This window comes from Athene noctua, chromosome 1 (assembly GCF_965140245.1).
Source record: "Athene noctua chromosome 1, bAthNoc1.hap1.1, whole genome shotgun sequence".
Classification (NCBI taxonomy): domain Eukaryota; kingdom Metazoa; phylum Chordata; class Aves; order Strigiformes; family Strigidae; genus Athene; species Athene noctua.
This window is the reverse complement of record NC_134037.1, coordinates 74,762,744-74,780,756: the sequence shown is the minus strand read 5'-3', so window position 1 is coordinate 74,780,756 and position 18,013 is coordinate 74,762,744. Positions and strand designations below refer to the sequence as shown.

The following is an 18,013-nucleotide window of genomic DNA, read 5'->3' as shown; positions in this document are numbered from 1 at the left end:
TTTTAGTGTCAGTTTCTGTTGGGAAATGGCTCGTGAAGCAAGTGGTAATCTGGCTGGAGGAACAACTCCTTCTTGTTGCCTGGATTTATTTACTGGAGGATGGTAGTGACTGGTGAATGTCAAAACTATTCATCAGCCACTCCAGCACAGGTTGGTTTTATCTCCAGGAGATACGGTCTGCTGAATGGCCAGAAAAGTGCTGGTCTTCGGAAGAGTATATTCCAGTTTGATGAAACCCCAATATTTACCTAATTCTTACATTTTGAAAAGGTTAAAATGTAAGGTTAATGTGGTTTGGAAGATAGAAATCGTTTTATCTAAAGTTTTCTGTAGGTTTCCTGCTGAAAATATCATATGCAGAACAAATAAAACAGTAGAATTAAACGGATGATACCCTGGAGGAGAGAATGATTTGTGAAAGAAAATAAGGTATTATAATGCCTGGTTGCTTCAGAGTTCAGAATTAAGTGCTTCAAAGTTGTTTGATGACCCAATTCATTTGTATTTTCTTTCATGATTTGAATTCTGATTTTTCAGAAAGACTGAACAGTTGCAGTTGACCTTCAGCTTGTGGGTATTTTTTACCTCTGAAGAGTTTATGAAGGGACAGAAGCAGGGTGATGGGGAAATCTGCAGGTCTGGGTTTACAGAAATGTGAGGAATTAAAACCAAGAATGAATTATCGTGCTGTAGGGGACCTGGATGTGAAGATAATGAGTAAAATTCAGTTTGGATAACAATGTGGAGGTGCAGATAAGAAGACTTGATAGGACCATAAATTTCAGGACTCCAGTTTTCTAATGGCTTGGTGATAGACAGCCGCTAGTCACTTCTCAAGTACAGCACAGTTGACTGGTTTGAGATATTTATTTGTTCCCTTTTCCTCAAACATCTGGCTGATGACATTGTCAGAGACAGTGTATCAAATCTGATAGGACAGTAGCCAAATCTAACAAAACATCCATGAACATCTAGTCTGAGTACAGCCTCTTCCAAAAGTTAGTGTATCATTTCAGAGATATTTTTTTTTTCCCTGCCTTTGAAGTGATACATCATTGGCCTGACACCCTTCTTAAATTACCATTGCATGTCTTATGTAAAAGAACTTACAGGGAAGTTCTCGCTTATCAGTGTAGTTGCAGCACATCACCCACCTCCATAGCTACATTTCACTTCTTCCTTTTGACTCTGTATGTTTGTAGTCACCAATTGCATCTTACCAAGTGGATCCTCTGCCTTCTCTCTCCCATACCTCCTCCATAGCAACTGTAAAATTTCTAAGATGCCAGCATATGACATCAAGGAAATTCAAATCTCTGGCGTTGATTTCTTCTTTAACTCACCTTATTTTAATTTGATGGGTCTGATAATAGCGTGGATTAACTGTCAGGGCAAGATCATTTTACACAGAAAGTGCAACTCAGCTTTAATTGGCTTAAAACTAAATGCAGTATTTTAAGGTAGAAAGAGGAGCTGTGCTTACTTTCCTGGTTTTATTTCAGCCTGTGGTGTCAATGTATTTATTTTGGATGATAAATGCATATAACATCATATTTTTACGGTAATAGAAAAACTTTCTCCATCTCCTCACTGTGAATCACTTCACATCGTAGCATGTTGTAAGAAACCATAAAGCTGGCAAGATTCAAGTGTGTGTTGCTCAACATGTGTTATTCTGCATGCCACCCACTGTAGCAATCCATCTCCAAAACGGCTTAAAGGGAATAGCAAAGAATCACGTCACTGTACATTATTCTTTGGATGATGTTTAGAGCAAGAAAAATTAAATACTCTATTCTTTCATTTGAGAAAGATCCATATTATAATAATGTCTCATCTTTTTTTTTAAAAAAAAAAAACTTTTAGAAAATTGTGGATATAATTTAAGCAACCTGTATTATACTTTTTATGTAGAATATGCAGTGTACAGACTCGTGCATGTCAAAAGAAACTGGATGTATTCTCTGCTGTGTACAGGATTAAAGAATCACCTTGAGGTTTCTGTCAAGATTCTTGTACATGCTTATCACACGTCCAGCTACAGATGGTCATGTGGATATTTGGGAGCAGGGCACCAGACAGTGACCTATTTGACATCCATTTGCATTTCTGGTGCTGCTGAGCTGCTAACTCATTTTCTACTTCCCTCCACCGTTTGCATGGAGAATGCCATCGTCTTTTCCTATTAATACTTATGAATGGAAAGTAGTATCTATGAATGGAGGAGCATGCTTGTGTGTTTATGTATATATACATACATGTATATGCATTTTACTTATTTCCTGAGAAATACTTCATGTGTTCAGTTATGTAGTTCTCAGACAATTTTGAAGTTTTATTTGAAAACATCCATGAGAACTGGAAGTGCTGCTCCTCTGTCTGGTTTAGCCTTTTGCTAGTTTGGCTGAGCTGTAGATGTGTCAAAAGATCAAAAGTTAGTATGGGATGTGGCTGCGGAGATGTTAAAGGCATCCTCTGGCCATCCTTCCAGTGTTGTTGCTCTATTTTCAGATGAAGGGTGAAACAACAGAGTGGAAAAGATAGAAATGTTTTGGCATTGTAAATTTTAGTATAACCCAGTTTGATTGCAGTCAGCAGAAATGACTAACAACTACTTAGCAGAGCTTAATATAAATCTCTTAAAGATGTGCAAACTTTGAATTGAAGCCATGTTTATGGGTGACTTCAGATATGGAGAATTATCACAAGCCATCTTGATTATTTCCATGTAGAATTAGAACAAGGCCTCACCTCCTCAAATCACGTCTTATATATTTTTCAGGTATAAACCAAGTAATATAACTGTAACTGAGGAGGACTCTACAGAAGTCAGATTTTGTTCTGTGTTGGTAATGCTCCTTAATACTCAAAGCCTTGTGTTTTAGTTCCACACCTGCTGTTGCTGGCTGATAGCCTTAGAAGTCTCATATAGCTAAGAAACTTCTCGTGGAGGTGGTGGGCTTTAATGCCCTTCAAACAAAGAACCCGTGGTACCTCTCTGAGTCAAGTGAAACATCTGTGTCATCTCAAAACATCCAGCTGCTTAAAAAAATTATCCTTGATGGTTGTAATTCTGTCCTTAATTAGGAACTTAATTAGGCCCCATGTAGTAATAGTGTTAATATTCTTTTGCCATGCAGAACTTTTGGGGGAAGAACTGATGGCAGAAGGAAACCAAAATAAGCAGCTCCCCTGGTTTCCAGTGAAGATGAATGAAGGAAAATGAAGCACTGACCTGAACCAGCCGAATTTGAGGAAGTAGAGCCTTTACCTCCCTACGGAGACTCTTCTTGTCTTGGTGGTCTCATAAAACAGATTATGTCCATGCTGGGCTTGAGCAGGAGTAATGTCACTAAATGTCACTTCATGATAGGGAAAGCAGAAGAACACCCATTTTTGTCAATATAAAGACAAATAGGGTACCTCGTCGTGCAACATGCCAAAAGAAATTAAGTATTCTATTTATCTTGAATATATATTAAGGGACATTTAATAGTTTACTGGAATTTCATTACTATTTCTAATTGAAATAAATGGCCTGACCTGTTTCTTGATGAACTTTATTCAATTTTTCATCTGCAGAGAATTGCAAATACATTAAAAATCACTAAAAACATACATGCATTAAAAGCTCCCACACCAATTAAGGTGATTTTCTTAGCCTCAGTAAAATTATGTAGATTTCAATATTTATGAGAGAGAATAAAACTGTAGCGTGACATATGTATGTGTACGTGACCTCATTGTCACTCACTGTGCTGTTCATGATCATCAGCACGCTTGGAAAACAAACACTAAAAATTCAGCTGCATTTGAGGTTAAAATCTCAAGAGTTCAAGCAGATGTAGAAAAGTAGGGAGTCAGATCCAAGTGAGTGTCTGTGTAAACACCCAAACACATTTTTTTAAGTTCTGTGCTGGTGATAGAGCACAGATTTGTGGTTCTGATTAGATCTTTGTTTAGGCCTTGCCACTATGAAATTAGGAATATTTCACATAAGCTAAATGTTAAGAGGTAAAAATGCCAGCAATGCTGATTTGAAATACACTGGTTCAAGCTGAGTCTGGGTCTGGATAATGTAGTCAGTGTTTTAGATATCTACAGAATTGAATTCAGTGAATTAAAAATACTGTGCTTTGAAGAAATGACAACATGCACCCATACTAGAATTAAACATGAACCTTTTTCTAAAGACCTGGCTGCTTTGGAATAACTGCATCAACTCTGATTAGCAGAGCATTCTCAAATATGCCTTGGGGAAAGCTGCCTATTGACAAAAGTACTAGTGCATTAAGTAGTAACAATATTTTCATGGCAATAAATTAGCAAAGCTACAGGCAATGTTCAGGAAGTGAAAAGGTATTTTATATAAGAAACCATAGAATTTGGCTTTGACTTCATAACTCTGTTTTCTTTTAAAGAAAATACAGCACCTCATACATTGGGCAGTTGTTTCAAAGTCCCAGTTTATTAAACTCACAGAAAACAAACTGGAAAAGATCTTCCAATCAGACCATTAAGGCAAAATGTTGCAGAATATGAATAATACAGTAATGTGCCATATTTGCATTTGAATTGTTCCTGAATATTTTAAAGTGTATTCAATCTCCTCTGCAAATGCTTAATGTAAATCTTCCCGGGTTTCATTATCTCTCAGTTTTGAGGGGAGGAAGATCCCATTAGGGTATATTAAAGGTGGAGTCCTAAGAGAGGATAGTATCTACTCTACAGGCTTCTTCCCCCCTTTCTACGATCATGTTCAGTGTATTTTCTCAGCCCTGGTCGCAGGGTGAGGTGGGGGCAGGCTGGCAGAGGTGAAGGGGAGTGTGTGGCTCCCAGCTCCAAGGAGCCAGCAGCAGCAGCTGCCCTTTAAGGAGGATTCTTCCTGTCCTCCACACAGCTCCAGGTTCAAAGGAAAAGCTGAACTAACAGGTCCCTGGCAAAAGAGAAATGTCTGGCCTCTTGTAGTTCCCTGAAGGCTTCTTCTTTCCCCAAAGGACATGATTCAGTCAGACCTCGGTAGTGCAAAGCTAAACTGAATTTTCTGACATAATGTGGGGTTTTGTTTGCACACTGCACCTCAACAGGGATGCCACCTGTGGTATGGCAAACGTCTAACTACCAGTTTCACTCCTGCACACCGATAAACCTGTCTTGTTTTAAATAAGTTCGGCAATCATAAGTCCTTCTGAGGAGAAGACACATTTTAAGGAAAATATTTGTGTTGATACCCCCACCCCCAGAGCATCTGTCTCCATCATATGTAGGATGGTGAAGCCCATACACACAACCATGTGCAAGGAATACCAAAAAAACCAAGATAATTTCTTACCAACAAAGTAATCTTGTGAACCATGTTTCTAGTTTTGTTTATGATGATGAGTATCACTATCTCACATGTACTATATGTGAGTATAGGACAGCTGTGTCCATGATTTCAGAGGTGAAATAGAAGAATTTGCCTAAAGTCATGGAAAGTTTTAGACAGATGAAGCATTTGGACCCACTACTGCAGCGTCTTTGTCCATTGCCTTATGATTAAAAGTAAACTTTCTTACCTGTAACAGAAAAGCAATCAAGGCATAATCAGTAAGATGGCTATATGACAGTTAGTTATGCTTGTTAATTTTGCCTGTTAGTTATACCCCTTGTGCATAAGTCATTATGAAAAGTCCCTATCCACTAAGGTGTATAGATCCATATGTATAATATGAAACATACTAACAGCTATTACAGAATTTTTGAAAAGTGCAGCAGAGGGCTTTGAAATGACAGGAATATTGTTATTGCAGATTAGGAATGAATTTATTGTATCACTTACAGGAGCTCACTTACTGGTTTGAGACTCTTCCAGAGCAGGAGAGGACGGAATGAGTTAAGACTAGATTGGTAGGTTCAACTTTTAAATTTCTTGCTTTGTCAGTTTGAATGAGCCCCTTTGCTTGGTGTTTGACAATGCTATCTAGTTCAATCTCTTTGTCTAGGCTAATATGACATCTCATATTGATGTGCTTATCTTGACAAATGTGGTGGCTTGTACACACTGCAGGAATTGTCGTTTATTAAAAGAGCGCGGTGGCACTATGTTTAGCGCTGCCGCGTTATTTTGGGACTGGCTGTGCAGCAGGAAGGGGAGAATCGGGTGAACCTTCCCTGACACTGGCAGTCTGCAAGCTGAGCTGGCCCAAAACTGTCTCCAGTGACTCATCCAGCCTCTTTGGTTTGTTACTTGCAGATACTAAAAAACTTCTCTTATGCTTTTGCAAAACAAAAGAGAACTGGTGTGTCACATGAAACACAAGTAGAAGGGCCTTCAAATAGTATCTCGTCCTGGTTCTCACAAACTCAGCGGGATGTGAATGACAGTGATGCATGCCTCTCACGGGAGCCTTGCTCCTCCAGTTGGTTTCATTCCCGGTGAAGTCAGTGGGGGTTTTGCCAGAGATTTCATTTGATGCTGGGTTTGGCATGAAGTGTTCGAATTTAAATCAGCTAACAAGCACACCCTTACCAACTGTAATTGTTGTGGTGGGTGAGAACAGGATGACATGAGAACAATAAATACAGCAGTAGCATGCAAAAGAAAAAATCAGAACTTTTCAGAGCTTTAAATACCACCATTAGCAGTTTGAACAGCACCAAGGCAGACTTCTGAACATGATCTTACAGGTTTGTGCTAGAATAAATGTTTGGTAATATTCTCTGAAATCTCCACTGATGTATATTGGCTGGAATCAAGTACATATAGTTGTTTACAGCTGTCCTCTCAGGAACTTGAAATCAGGGAGAAATGGCAATAATACATAGCAAATAAAACTTACAGCTAGGTACAAGTGTATGTCTTCCATAAGTTCTTTTGAGGAGTCACACCTGAAGCAGGGATGTGGTGTTATCACTGCATATGATGTCAGTTGGAACTTTATGGGGAAATTAAGTCCAATTCTGATTCTGTGCCTCAGAAACTGTAAATATGGTATGGTTAAGAAAAGGGTTAAAAAGCTGGGAAAAAGCTTGCCTTTCAGTCAGAGACTAAGAAAACCTTGTAATGTTTTTTTCCCAGAATTAGTTAAGTGGCCACTTGGCCATGCTCTCATATATATGGAAGGAAATACTTTTATTAGCAGAAAAAGGCATTGAGAACTGCAGTGGCTGAGAGCTGGAGCTAGGCTATTCATGCTGTGGAGAAGGCTAAAAGCCAGAATAAACCAAAAAATTATTAAGTCAGTATTCCATAGAGAAAAAAAAACACCTCAAAGCTTAAAACTGGGAGTGGGCACCAATTCTGCATCAGTGTCCTTGGTTTGTGGATAGAGATGTCTTCTGGGAGTGACTCTTCTGCACTAGCAAGCTCCTGTCCCTTGGGCTCTACATCTCCCAGCCTTGCTGGCCCAGAGCCTCTGTGTACCCCCAGAGCTACCCATCACCTGACTTCTCCTAAGTCTGCCTCAAAGAACACTATCTTCTTCCCTAAAATCAGTCTCTTTCCCACCCAAGAATGTACGTCTTTTGCTTCAGGTCTTCCTAACCTTTTTCTCCCCAACCTACATTCACTCAACAAAGCTGAGGAATGTTAACCATGATCTGTTTAGGTGAAAAGACAAAACTGATGCTGCAATACCTTTTTGTATAGCTTTGAGACAATGCTGTGTCTTTCTCACTTGATCCCATCCCATCCCATCCCAAGCCCTGTATGAGTTTCATTTCATCCCTCTGACCTGCTGCCCCAGAATCTCAGGCTGTAATTTGGATCCTTCCCTCTCCTCCCTCATGCTCTAATGAGGAGAAAAGCTTTCTCTCCTATTCAGGAGAGTGAGGCTGTCACTGCTCTGCTTTGCACTCAGTGCCTCCAGCTGCCTTCCCATTGCCCAACACAGGTGGTTGAGCCCAAGTTGTTCTCATAAAACTAAAGCTCTAGACTTCCTTAAAAATTTCTATCTTAAAATTGCTGCAAACTGCAGTTATCCAATGTTCCTCCAGCCCCCCTTCTGTGACAGAAAGAACGGATCGATCTAGGAAGAGGAGCGTGTATTACAGCTTTTCAACATATGTATGGGACTGACTTGATCTTTTTGAAGCAACTGAACATGTTAAAAAATAAGCTGTAATCTTAGCAAAAGTTATGAGTTCAGTGCAAAAATTGTGAAAGATATTTTGGGTGTAATTTTTTAGTGTTAATCATGTGATCATTGCTTCTAGTTGCAGCATCTCTGAGTTCTTGTCTGATTGTTTAGCGATTGACAAAATACTTTTCTTCAAATTTTGTTTACTAATAACTACTTGTGTTGTACTGCATTGAGCATTTTTGTACAAATGCACCTCTGATCTTTTGTATACCTTGTAGTTAAGCTTTCTCCCTAAATATCCAGCTATTAGTTTAGCAGAGGTTTTTCCATAGCCTCGGAATGAGAAGTACCAGCATAAAGAATCATCAAATTTGCCCTTGAGAAGATCTGCCATGGATCTTCATGTGCTAGTTCCTAGGCTAAAAATGTCAACCTAAAGACAAGAATGAGTGACCGTTTCAGCCTCTGAGTCTATATTCTCTCTCATATCAGACCAAACATCACAAAGAAATCTCATTTTAAAACACTAACCTGAAGAAACTCAAAGGTTAATAAAGCAAACTGTAGAAATTACTAACCAGGAAGGTTTGTTCATTTTAGGTGTTTACATTCTAAACAGAAGAAAAAGATAAAATAAGGAAATGTGACTGAAACTATCAAGAGATCTGGAAAAAGAATAATTTTGATTTCACCTGCTTTGTTAATTTCATGTGAAGAAAATATTTTGGACCTTCCTATGATAACTTCTAAATTAGATTTTGCCAAGAGAATATTTCAGAGAGAGGATTTTCACATACACTTGGTATTTACATAGTGGTAAAAATAATGCTCTGTAGCTTGTGGAGTAGGATGGAGCAAGAGGAAGTTGGACAAGAATACCACTAGCTGGTTTCTGTCCAGCTCTAAAAATTACGTATGTTAAGGACATACTTCATGCAGCCAGTGGCTAGAAGTAATGAAATGTGAGTGTGTCATTGCCAATAATGTCGAAACCAAACAAAAAGACCTAGTCACTCATTTTGTATCTCTTAAGAATCTAGTAAAAGTTACGGAAAAATTCTCCTAAAAAGTTGACTTTATTTCCCAGATTTGTGGTCTAAAAACCTCAGTGTTTGAAACAACATTGAAAAAATCTCCTTTGAGTAGTACTTTGAACCCTGATGCAATAATTCCCCAGGAATTTTTGTTGTTGTTTTTTTTGATAGAAAGGCATGCATATGCTGCAAAGTGAAAGGAAAGGAACTAACTTAATTGCTATCAATGCAAATCAGCTGAGCCAGGCTTACTCCTGGGTGCTCCCAGGCCGTGGTGCTTAGTTACTTCTATAAATATGAGTAGCACTGCCTAGGACTGAACTAGTTTGGGGTGTTTTTCTGAAGGAGTTTAGATAATCAGCCATGCTGCTTGTCATAGGTAAGTTTTATGCATGTCCAGTGAAAGCAGATTATTATACTTAGAGGTAGTCTGAATCTTTTGTTGAAGCTGGCTTGTACTGATATTGTAGCAAGTATGTGATAGTGTGAGTGCTGTGCATTTTATAGAATATGACATCACTTAAGCAGTTGGGTGGTTTTCATGGGAGCCTTCAGTAGCAGGTATTAATTCACCTATATAGGAAGCTGTAAAGGATTGAGGTGTTTCCCTAAGGAGTTATTTCATCTTAGAGTTGGAAATGTACTAAGAGACTTTATATTCTAAACTTATATATGTTAAAAAGGAACTCCTTATGCAACCACTGGATTCATTAAATCAATTCCTATGGTGTCTTAACAGGAAATAAGCCATTGCAGTATATCCTTCCTGTGTGCGTGTGTGATGTTTTTGGAAGGAGCACAGATTTGTCCAGGAGAGCTAATTGTTTTCATAGAACTTGTTTTATAGATCTTTCAGTGACTGAAATTGATGTAATAGTTAATAGTATTGATCTAGATTTGGAAAATAAGGCAGAAATTCCTTTGTGCTGAGCATGCTTCTTCCTACAGGGATAAGGAAATGAGCACCATCTTCTTAATAAGAAATAGCTTCATACTTACAATGAATATGAATTAAATTCAAGGTGAATATGGTGAAGGAATTTCAAAAGCTTAGTTTCCTTTTCTTGTCCTTGCCTCCCTTGTCATACTTACTTACCATGGAGAAATGTCTTTCTCTAATTTGAATTTGCTATAAACTGGAGAAAAACAATTTCATCCTTTTACTTAGCACATTCTAACTTCACAGTCTTTATTTTTTTGTTGTTTTCCCTGATAGCTTGTGCAGTATACACTTCACGTATGTGATAATTTTCAGTTTGTGTCTAATTTTAAATTTTCAATATTTTTTAACTGAAGTGGTAGCATTGGTTTTCCTTCAAATTAAACATAGTATTTCAAACCATTTAAGAACTTTTAGAGGTGGTTAATCTGCTCGAGGGTAGGGAGGCTCTGCAGAGAGACCTGGATAGGCTGGAGCCATGGGCTGAGGCCAACTGGAGGAGTTTCAATAAGGCCAAATGCTGGGGGCTGCCCTTGGGCCACAACAACCCCCAGCAGCGCTACAGGCTTGGGGAGGAGTGGCTGGAGAGCTGCCAGTCAGAGAGGACCTGGGGGTGCTGATTGACAGCCAGCTGAACAGGATCCAGCAGTGTGCCCAGGAGGCCAAGAAGGCCAATGGCATCCTGGCTTGTGTCAGCAATAGCGTGGCCAGCAGGGACAGGGCAGGGATCTTACCCCTGTACTGGGCACTGGTGAGGCCACACCTCGATTCCTGTGTTCAGTTTTGGGCCCCTCACTACAAAAAGGACATTGAATGACTCGAGCGTGTCCAGAGAAGGGCAACGGAGCTGGTGCAGGGTCTGGAGCACAGGTCTTACGAGGAGCGGCTGAGGGAACTGGGGGTGTTTAGTCTGGAGAAGAGGAGGCTGAGGGGAGACCTCATCGCCCTCTACAGCTCCCTGAAAGGAGGTTGCAGAGAGCTGGGGATGAGTCTCTTTAACCAAGTAACAAGCGATAGGACAAGAGGGAATGGCCTCAAGTTGCACCAGGGAAGGTTTAGACTGGATATTAAGAAGCATTTCTTCACAGAACGGGTTGTTAGGCGTTGGAATGGGCTGCCCAGGGAGGTGGTGGGTGGAGTCCCCATCCCTGGAGGTGTTTAAGAGTTGGGGTGACATAGTGCTGAGGGATATGGTGTAGTTGAGTACAGTCAGTGTTAGGTTAATGGTTTGGACTAGGTGATCTTCAAGGTCTTTTTCAACCTAAGATGATTCTGTAATTCTGTATTAAGGATGACTTTCAGTGCAATTCAGGTGTTTTCACTAACAATTTGCTGCTTTAGACAGTCCCTAGCAGAATTTACTTTGTCTCTTTAGCAGTATAGCTTCCTTTTTGATTTTCTGCTGCTTTTTTTTTTTCTTCTCTCCTTAGTATTTGCTGATATGTTGTTCCATGTCTGTGGCTCCTGCTGAAAAAAGATGAAAAATTCCATTCTGAATGGCATTGCTTTTGACCAGCTGGCTTGCCTTGCAATGTGCTTTTACAAAAAAAAAAAAAAAAAAACAACAAAAAAAAACAACAACCAACCCAAAACCAAAAAAACACCAAACTTTTCTGGAGTAACTTTTCTGAACAGTATTTATCTGCTTGTGATTATGTATATCACACAGACAGGGAATAATATGCTAACAGAGCAATATTCACAGTTTTTATATTGCATGGTTTTCAGGGGACTCATGAATATTTAGATTTTAGTTTTAGGGATTTTGTAATGCTTTCTAAACAAACTGCAGCACTGAATATTTTGTGTTTATGTACTTCTGTGCAGTCTGTTGTTAGGTGCTTGAAAGTGAGAAGTGCAGAATATGTAACTGAAACATGTACCTTGGTAGATAAATAGTTCTTTGATAAAAGGGGAAATTTCTGCAGTTTAAGCAGCGTTATCAGTTGCTTTTTCCATAGTAGGATTTTCTAAAGTAAAAGCATGTTTACCATAGATTCTGTGACGTATGTAGGCTCTGACCATGTTACCCCCATTGTAAAAGTTGGTGTGAACTTTGCCATTGATTTTGTTGGGAACAGGTTTTTGCTGAGGACCTACAATTCAGCTGTCAAAGTACTACATCAAAAAATGTAACCATTATGATTTCTGCTTGAAACCCTGCCTTGATCTAAATGGCTTTTTAAACGTATTTTTATGAGCTGCTGTTTTCATGAACTGTGAAAGTCCTTTCTCTTTGGAATGAGTTGCTGAGACTTTTGGTGCCCCCTCCCCCCCCCAAGTTAAGGTTGCCATCTAAATAACACTAAACTGATTTGTACCTCTTTTCTCTTAGTTTTTTTTTTCTTTCTTGCTTTCCTTTCATCCCCCTCTCTTTCTTTTTCCAGTTTGGAAACTTGTGAAGTAAGTCAAACACTGTCAAACAGCATGGTGAAATTCTGGATGTTTTTCCATTTTTCAGGTGGAAGTAAGGGAATAGAAAATATAATCAGTAAGAATAAGATGATTTTTGGTACATGAAAAATATTTAGAAGGCAAGAAATGGAAAAAGCTGATAATTGTGCTGTAATTATTTACTGATGCTGTTATAGCCCTTTCAAACGGATTTTTAGCCTATTTAAGAGTAATCCTGTTACGTTAAATACTGTTGCCATACTCGGTTTAACTGCTTGGGAGGAGCTAAACTTGGAAAGGAGGTAGGAGCTGTGGTATAGAAATCTCAACAGCAGCTAGCTTGAGAGGAAAGTTTTTTACACTGTGAGTTTATATCTTGTTGTTCTGGAACTATCTGCCCCAAGGAGGAGATCATTTTGGTGAAATAGTGGGATTTGTTTGGAGATGGACAGATTGGTTTACTTACATGTTTGGTCAATCCTGAAGGTGGAAATTTGGCAGGCATTGTAACTAATTTCCTGTTCTTTTTTTAAAGTGGTGTGTTCAGAGGAGTTGCTGGCTGTCTGCCTGTATGCTCCCTCACTTTTTCTTCAGAATCTCTGGTGTCTGCTCCCTTTCCTGATAAATGCACATGTTTTTAGACATGTTAGCCCATTGTTTGTGTCCATGCAGACCATTTTGTTAGCCTGGAGGAAAAAACCAAAGGCCTAAAAGGGCATGTGAGTAACACTCGAAAGGTGTTTTCTTTCTATATTCCCAAAACTGTGTATAAAGAATACTTAAATCTTGGTTTTCCAAATACTGTCAGTGTCTTTTAAATACAAGAAAGTTGGAAGAGAAAAGAAATTTTTTTGTTGTTCATAGGTTCATGTTTAAATCATAGCTCTGGATGTTGTTTAGACAGCTTGCAGCTGAAGAATATGTTTAGAAAGACTCCTGCAGTTTTATGCAAGCTGCTTCTCTACCGTAAGAATAAGTGGTAGTGCTACATGGAACTGAAGCAACCGCATATCTCTAAAGAGCAGAAAAAGCAGTGAAATTGGTGCAGCAGTTTTCCATGTGTTCCTTTTCAGTATATCTATGGATTGATTAAATGGATATGCCAAAGCTGTAAAAATAATTTTGTTTACATGACATCAGATCCACACTGGGAGTCAAATGTCCTCCTGCTGTTTGGCTAATTGGTAGTACCAACCCTTAGTAATTTTTGTGATTGGAATACTTGTCTAGTACCTCTGAATAGAGGTGGCACAGTAGCAAGTGTTCTCCTCAAGTGTGAGCTAGACTTTGAAAATACTGATTGACAAGCAGTTGTCTAACTTTTATAGAGGTTGCATTACTGGTGATCTTAATCTTTGCTATTAAACTTTTTACAGTGTTAATCTGTCTTTGCCATTAGAGTTTTTTCCCTAGTATTGTACCTAAATCTTCCATGCAACAATTTTAGCTTGTTACTTCTTGCAGTATCTGCCAAGGGCATGGAGAATAGGGTTTTTTTCTTTAGCTACCTGAGGGTACTATGAAGTCCTACCTAACTGTCTCTGCTAAAATAAAGATAGTTCGTTAATCCTTCTTTTAGGTTACACTTTCTAGACCAACTATCATTCTTTGAAGTTGGTCCCTTCTGTATTCTCTCCCTTGCTGGTCTTAAGGGTTCTGGGCATGGTATCCCAGCAGGAGCCTTGCTGATGTTGGGCAGAACATAAGTTACTCTTTCTTTGCAGTGGTTAATTTGTTTTGCTTACCCCTATATGGCTGTTACCCTTTTTCTAATGTTATGATACTGCCAACTCATGCCTTGTTTCTGGGCCTCCTGTGGATCCCTTTAGGTAGCAAAGCAAGCCATTTGTTTCCCATTATTGGTGTATATAATGACTCATAGTCAGGTGTGCTTTTTTGCCCTTGTCCCTGATGAACAGCATCCCTGTATTTACCAGGCTCTCCCTCCACTTTAAGGCCATTTTGAAGTCTGAGTGTGTCTTCCTGTGCAGTAATGCTCCAACCAGTTGAATCTTACCTGCTGATATAAAAAAAATAAATTCTCTGTGCAAAGCAGTACTAAAAATAATTATTATTGCTGTACTGAGGACGGCCCCTTGCAAAACTTCTCTTGACACCTCTTCAAATTTTGGCACAGAGTTTGTAAATATGGTTTTCCTCATAATTTGTACTCAAATGTTTGTTACTTTCATTAAGGCTGTGCTTCCCTAGTTTGTTAATACAAATGTCTTGTGAAACAGTATCAAAAGAGGTAATAATGTCAAGATTTTTGGTATTTACTATTTCCTTTTTTGCTGAAGTTTTGTTATCTGGTATACAAAGAGAGCAGGCTGATTTGACATAATTAGTTCTTGATAGGTCTATGTTGACTGTTAATCTTGTCACCTTTTGATTCATGGAACAAAAACATTTTTATGTGGGAGGATCAATAAAGTTTTCACTATACAGCAGAGTAATCTTGTTCCAGGAAATACAGGTTTGTTTCATCCTTCTGTTACCTTCTCTTACTCAAAAACTGCTCTTGGTCACTTACACCACCAGTTTGGGGAGAGGGTAGAATGCTTTCTTGGTACACAGCAGGACCATCTCCTTGCATGCTGTCCCGTTTTCCCCCCTCATGCTGGTTACCAGTCTAGTTGTGATCATAAACCTAACCTAGTAGGTGAACTCCTTTGTAGAGCTGTTTGCCTGTACATATATCATACAAAGTCTGCTGGGCACAGACACCTATGTGTCCTGTGTATTTCAGCTCCTGCTAGTTTTCTAGTGGGTAGAGGGAACTGAGGATAACACTGTGCTGCACTTTAGCACTCTGTGCCCAATGAGAGTTGGTCCACAGGCATTACAGGAATGTGCACATGCAAAAGTGAGGTCTGTAAAGAAGGCCTTGAGACCCATGTAAATATATTCTGGGGAGTTCTGTGTGCTTTTTGGCCACTGCTAAGGATCTGACCTGATGTGTATTGAATGCTGTGTGGCATCCATTCTGTCATTCAGGATGCAGCCAAAGAAAAAATAACATGCCTGGGTCACACATGAATCATTATTAAATTTTTCAACCCTCAGATATATCTTTATTCTATGTTAGTCTGACTCAAAAGTGTAAACTGTAGGCAACACTTTTCCTGCTGGGCATGTTATGTAAAAATAAATGTGTCTGTTCTATGTCTGCCTGCAGACATACTGACCCAAATCAGTTACTAGGGGTAGGACTAATGTGGTTTTTGATCATAGGCCTTTGGGATTTTACTATATACTTGCAAGGGTATCTCCCTCCCTCTGCATAACCTGATGGATTGGTTCTGCTCAAGGTGTCTCTACTATTCTACATTTTTCCTCTTGCATCAAGACCTCAAAATGTTTCATAAACTTTTTGTAGGTCTGGAAATGGTCAAAAAAGTATCCTGCAGTTTGTTTGTGGTTTTTCATGGTTTGGTTTGGGTTTTTTGTTAGAGAGGGTAGACTAATCACCTGGCTTCTGGTTTTGTCTGTTTGGTTTTTAGTTTGCTCTAGTTTACACAACATGCCAGAGACAAAGGCCTGTGAGAAGCCTGCTGTACAAGTATGAGCAATTGAATGACTGACACAGGAACAGACTTACAGGGTGTACCACAACTTTCCTTCATTCTATGCAGAGAAAGTGTCGTCTTTCTCTCCCCATTGTGCATCTTTCTGTTGTTTTGCCAGGAATTCATCGTTCATGCTTCTAATCCCTAGGATCTTTATCCCTTTTTAAACCCACCTAACCTGTCCCTTACATGGGAGAGTCCCAGCAGGATCATTGAAAATCTCTTCTTCTATCAACAGTAATGAAATATCTGATACCATTAGCTCTGAAGAAGGGCTCTTCCTCTATTATGTGCATTGAATGATGGCCATATATTGTGAGGCTCTATCTGCTGTCTTGCAAAAGGCAGAAGCAAGAGCTGTTGACTATCATACCTTAAGCATTTGGCCTAACAAGAAGAAATCCTTTCCTGACTCTAAAACAAGTGTCAAATGCACAGCATCCTGAAACATAGCACAGTAATGTAACCATGGGGAGGGATGTGCTGCTGAAAGGAATCAAGTTCATGGAAAAGCCCTGGAGAGTTTAAATGCACAGGCAAGAGCAAACCAGAGCCAAGTGAGTCTCGTGTTTCCTCAAGCCTTAGCAATGGAAGGGGTAAAAGAGGAAAAGCAGAATCTGCATCCCTGTGCTGGCTTCTCTCTAGTGCTGTATATCTTACTCCCCTCCCTACTTGTATAATCAGTAGATCTTCCAGTTAATGCAGTGGGAACCCATTTAATGTCTTTAAGTGTTGTCGGCATTATCATTCTAATGGGCTGAATATGTTTTTATTCACAAATGCTGATCTTAATGTGAAGAGGACAAGCTGCAGCTTACTGGAGATTATACTTAATTACTGAAACATACATTCACCTACATACCCTTGTACAAATTTGGCATTTTCAACAGTTTAAGAATGTTTTCAGCTATTTAAAAATAAATAATGCTGATGTTACTTTCAGCACACTGTTCCTGAAAACAAACAGTTCAATATATTGCTTTTAGGGGAAATATTTTGCATGGTTGCTCCTAGCCTGGAGCTTTGGGAAAATTAGGAAATAATTTAGGGGAAGTTATAAATCAGTGAAAAGGGACTTTTAGATTAAAGAATGCTTCTTCAACCATGACTGTGGCTCCTAATAGGATGTCATAATCTGGTCATGTAGAAATTTCCATGTTAAAGTTGGAAGGGGTGGGGAGAAGGACAAAGTATATTTTTACCTTGTTCTGTTTGAATTCTGTCCCTGGAGGTTCTACAGGATGGATCTGCAAATTGCCTCTTACTGAATTTTTTTTTTTCAGTGTCTTTTAATTTAGGAAAACCCTACCAGAATTAAAAACAGTTGTTACTTACACTAAAACTTTGACCAGTGGAAGCAGGCAATGACATCAGTATGTAGGTGTGGAAGAATCTTTTTGATTTAGGAAACTGGTTTATTCTTAGAATTCATCCTAATAGAAGCACTTCACGATCCTCAGAACTGTGGTTTTAGTTTTTAATTTTCTTTTTCAATAGGAGCTGTCTTCTAGATTCCAACCGACTTATTAGTGATTTGGTTTTCCTTTTTTTTTTTTTAAAAAAAAAGACTTTCAGTTTTAAGTAGGTTATTGTGTAAAAAGAATGCCACGACCACGCTACGCATCCACCTGTGCATAGTCTCTAGTATGGGTGTATCTCTTTGCATGTAGGGATGAATTGCAATAGTAGTTCCCATTCGAGGAATACCCCAGATTCACCAGCATGATGAGAGCAGTCATATCACTTCAATATCTTTGTTCTGATAGCTGAAACTAGGAAAGCTTTTCCAGTCTCTCCATGTGAATTGGGCCATCCCCATCCATGAGCATCCTGCTATCCCTCTTCTGCACTCATCTAAGTTTGTATTATTCCTGGTTTTGAATGTGGATTTTTTCCAGACAAGTTTTCATTCTAGTATTCTATGGGATGTCTAGCTACCACACACTTTATATCTAGACCCGTTAAAGCCATTTTCTGTTATGAGGTATTTAATTTTTCTGATTTCCTTTCCAC

General features: G+C 39.0%; 1 protein-coding gene and 1 long non-coding RNA gene across 2 annotated transcripts in view; both read left to right on the top strand.

The window, feature by feature from the left end:
- The window catches only part of LOC141956246 (SAM and SH3 domain-containing protein 1-like), a 572,685-nt gene that overhangs the window by 2,396 nt on the left and 552,276 nt on the right, over positions 1-18,013 (top strand). The window lies entirely within an intron of this gene.
- On the top strand, positions 196-3,155 carry LOC141956247 (uncharacterized). The gene is made up of 3 exons (XR_012632864.1): positions 196-429; positions 2,783-2,849; positions 3,141-3,155. It is a non-coding gene; the product is annotated as an uncharacterized LOC141956247 (long non-coding RNA).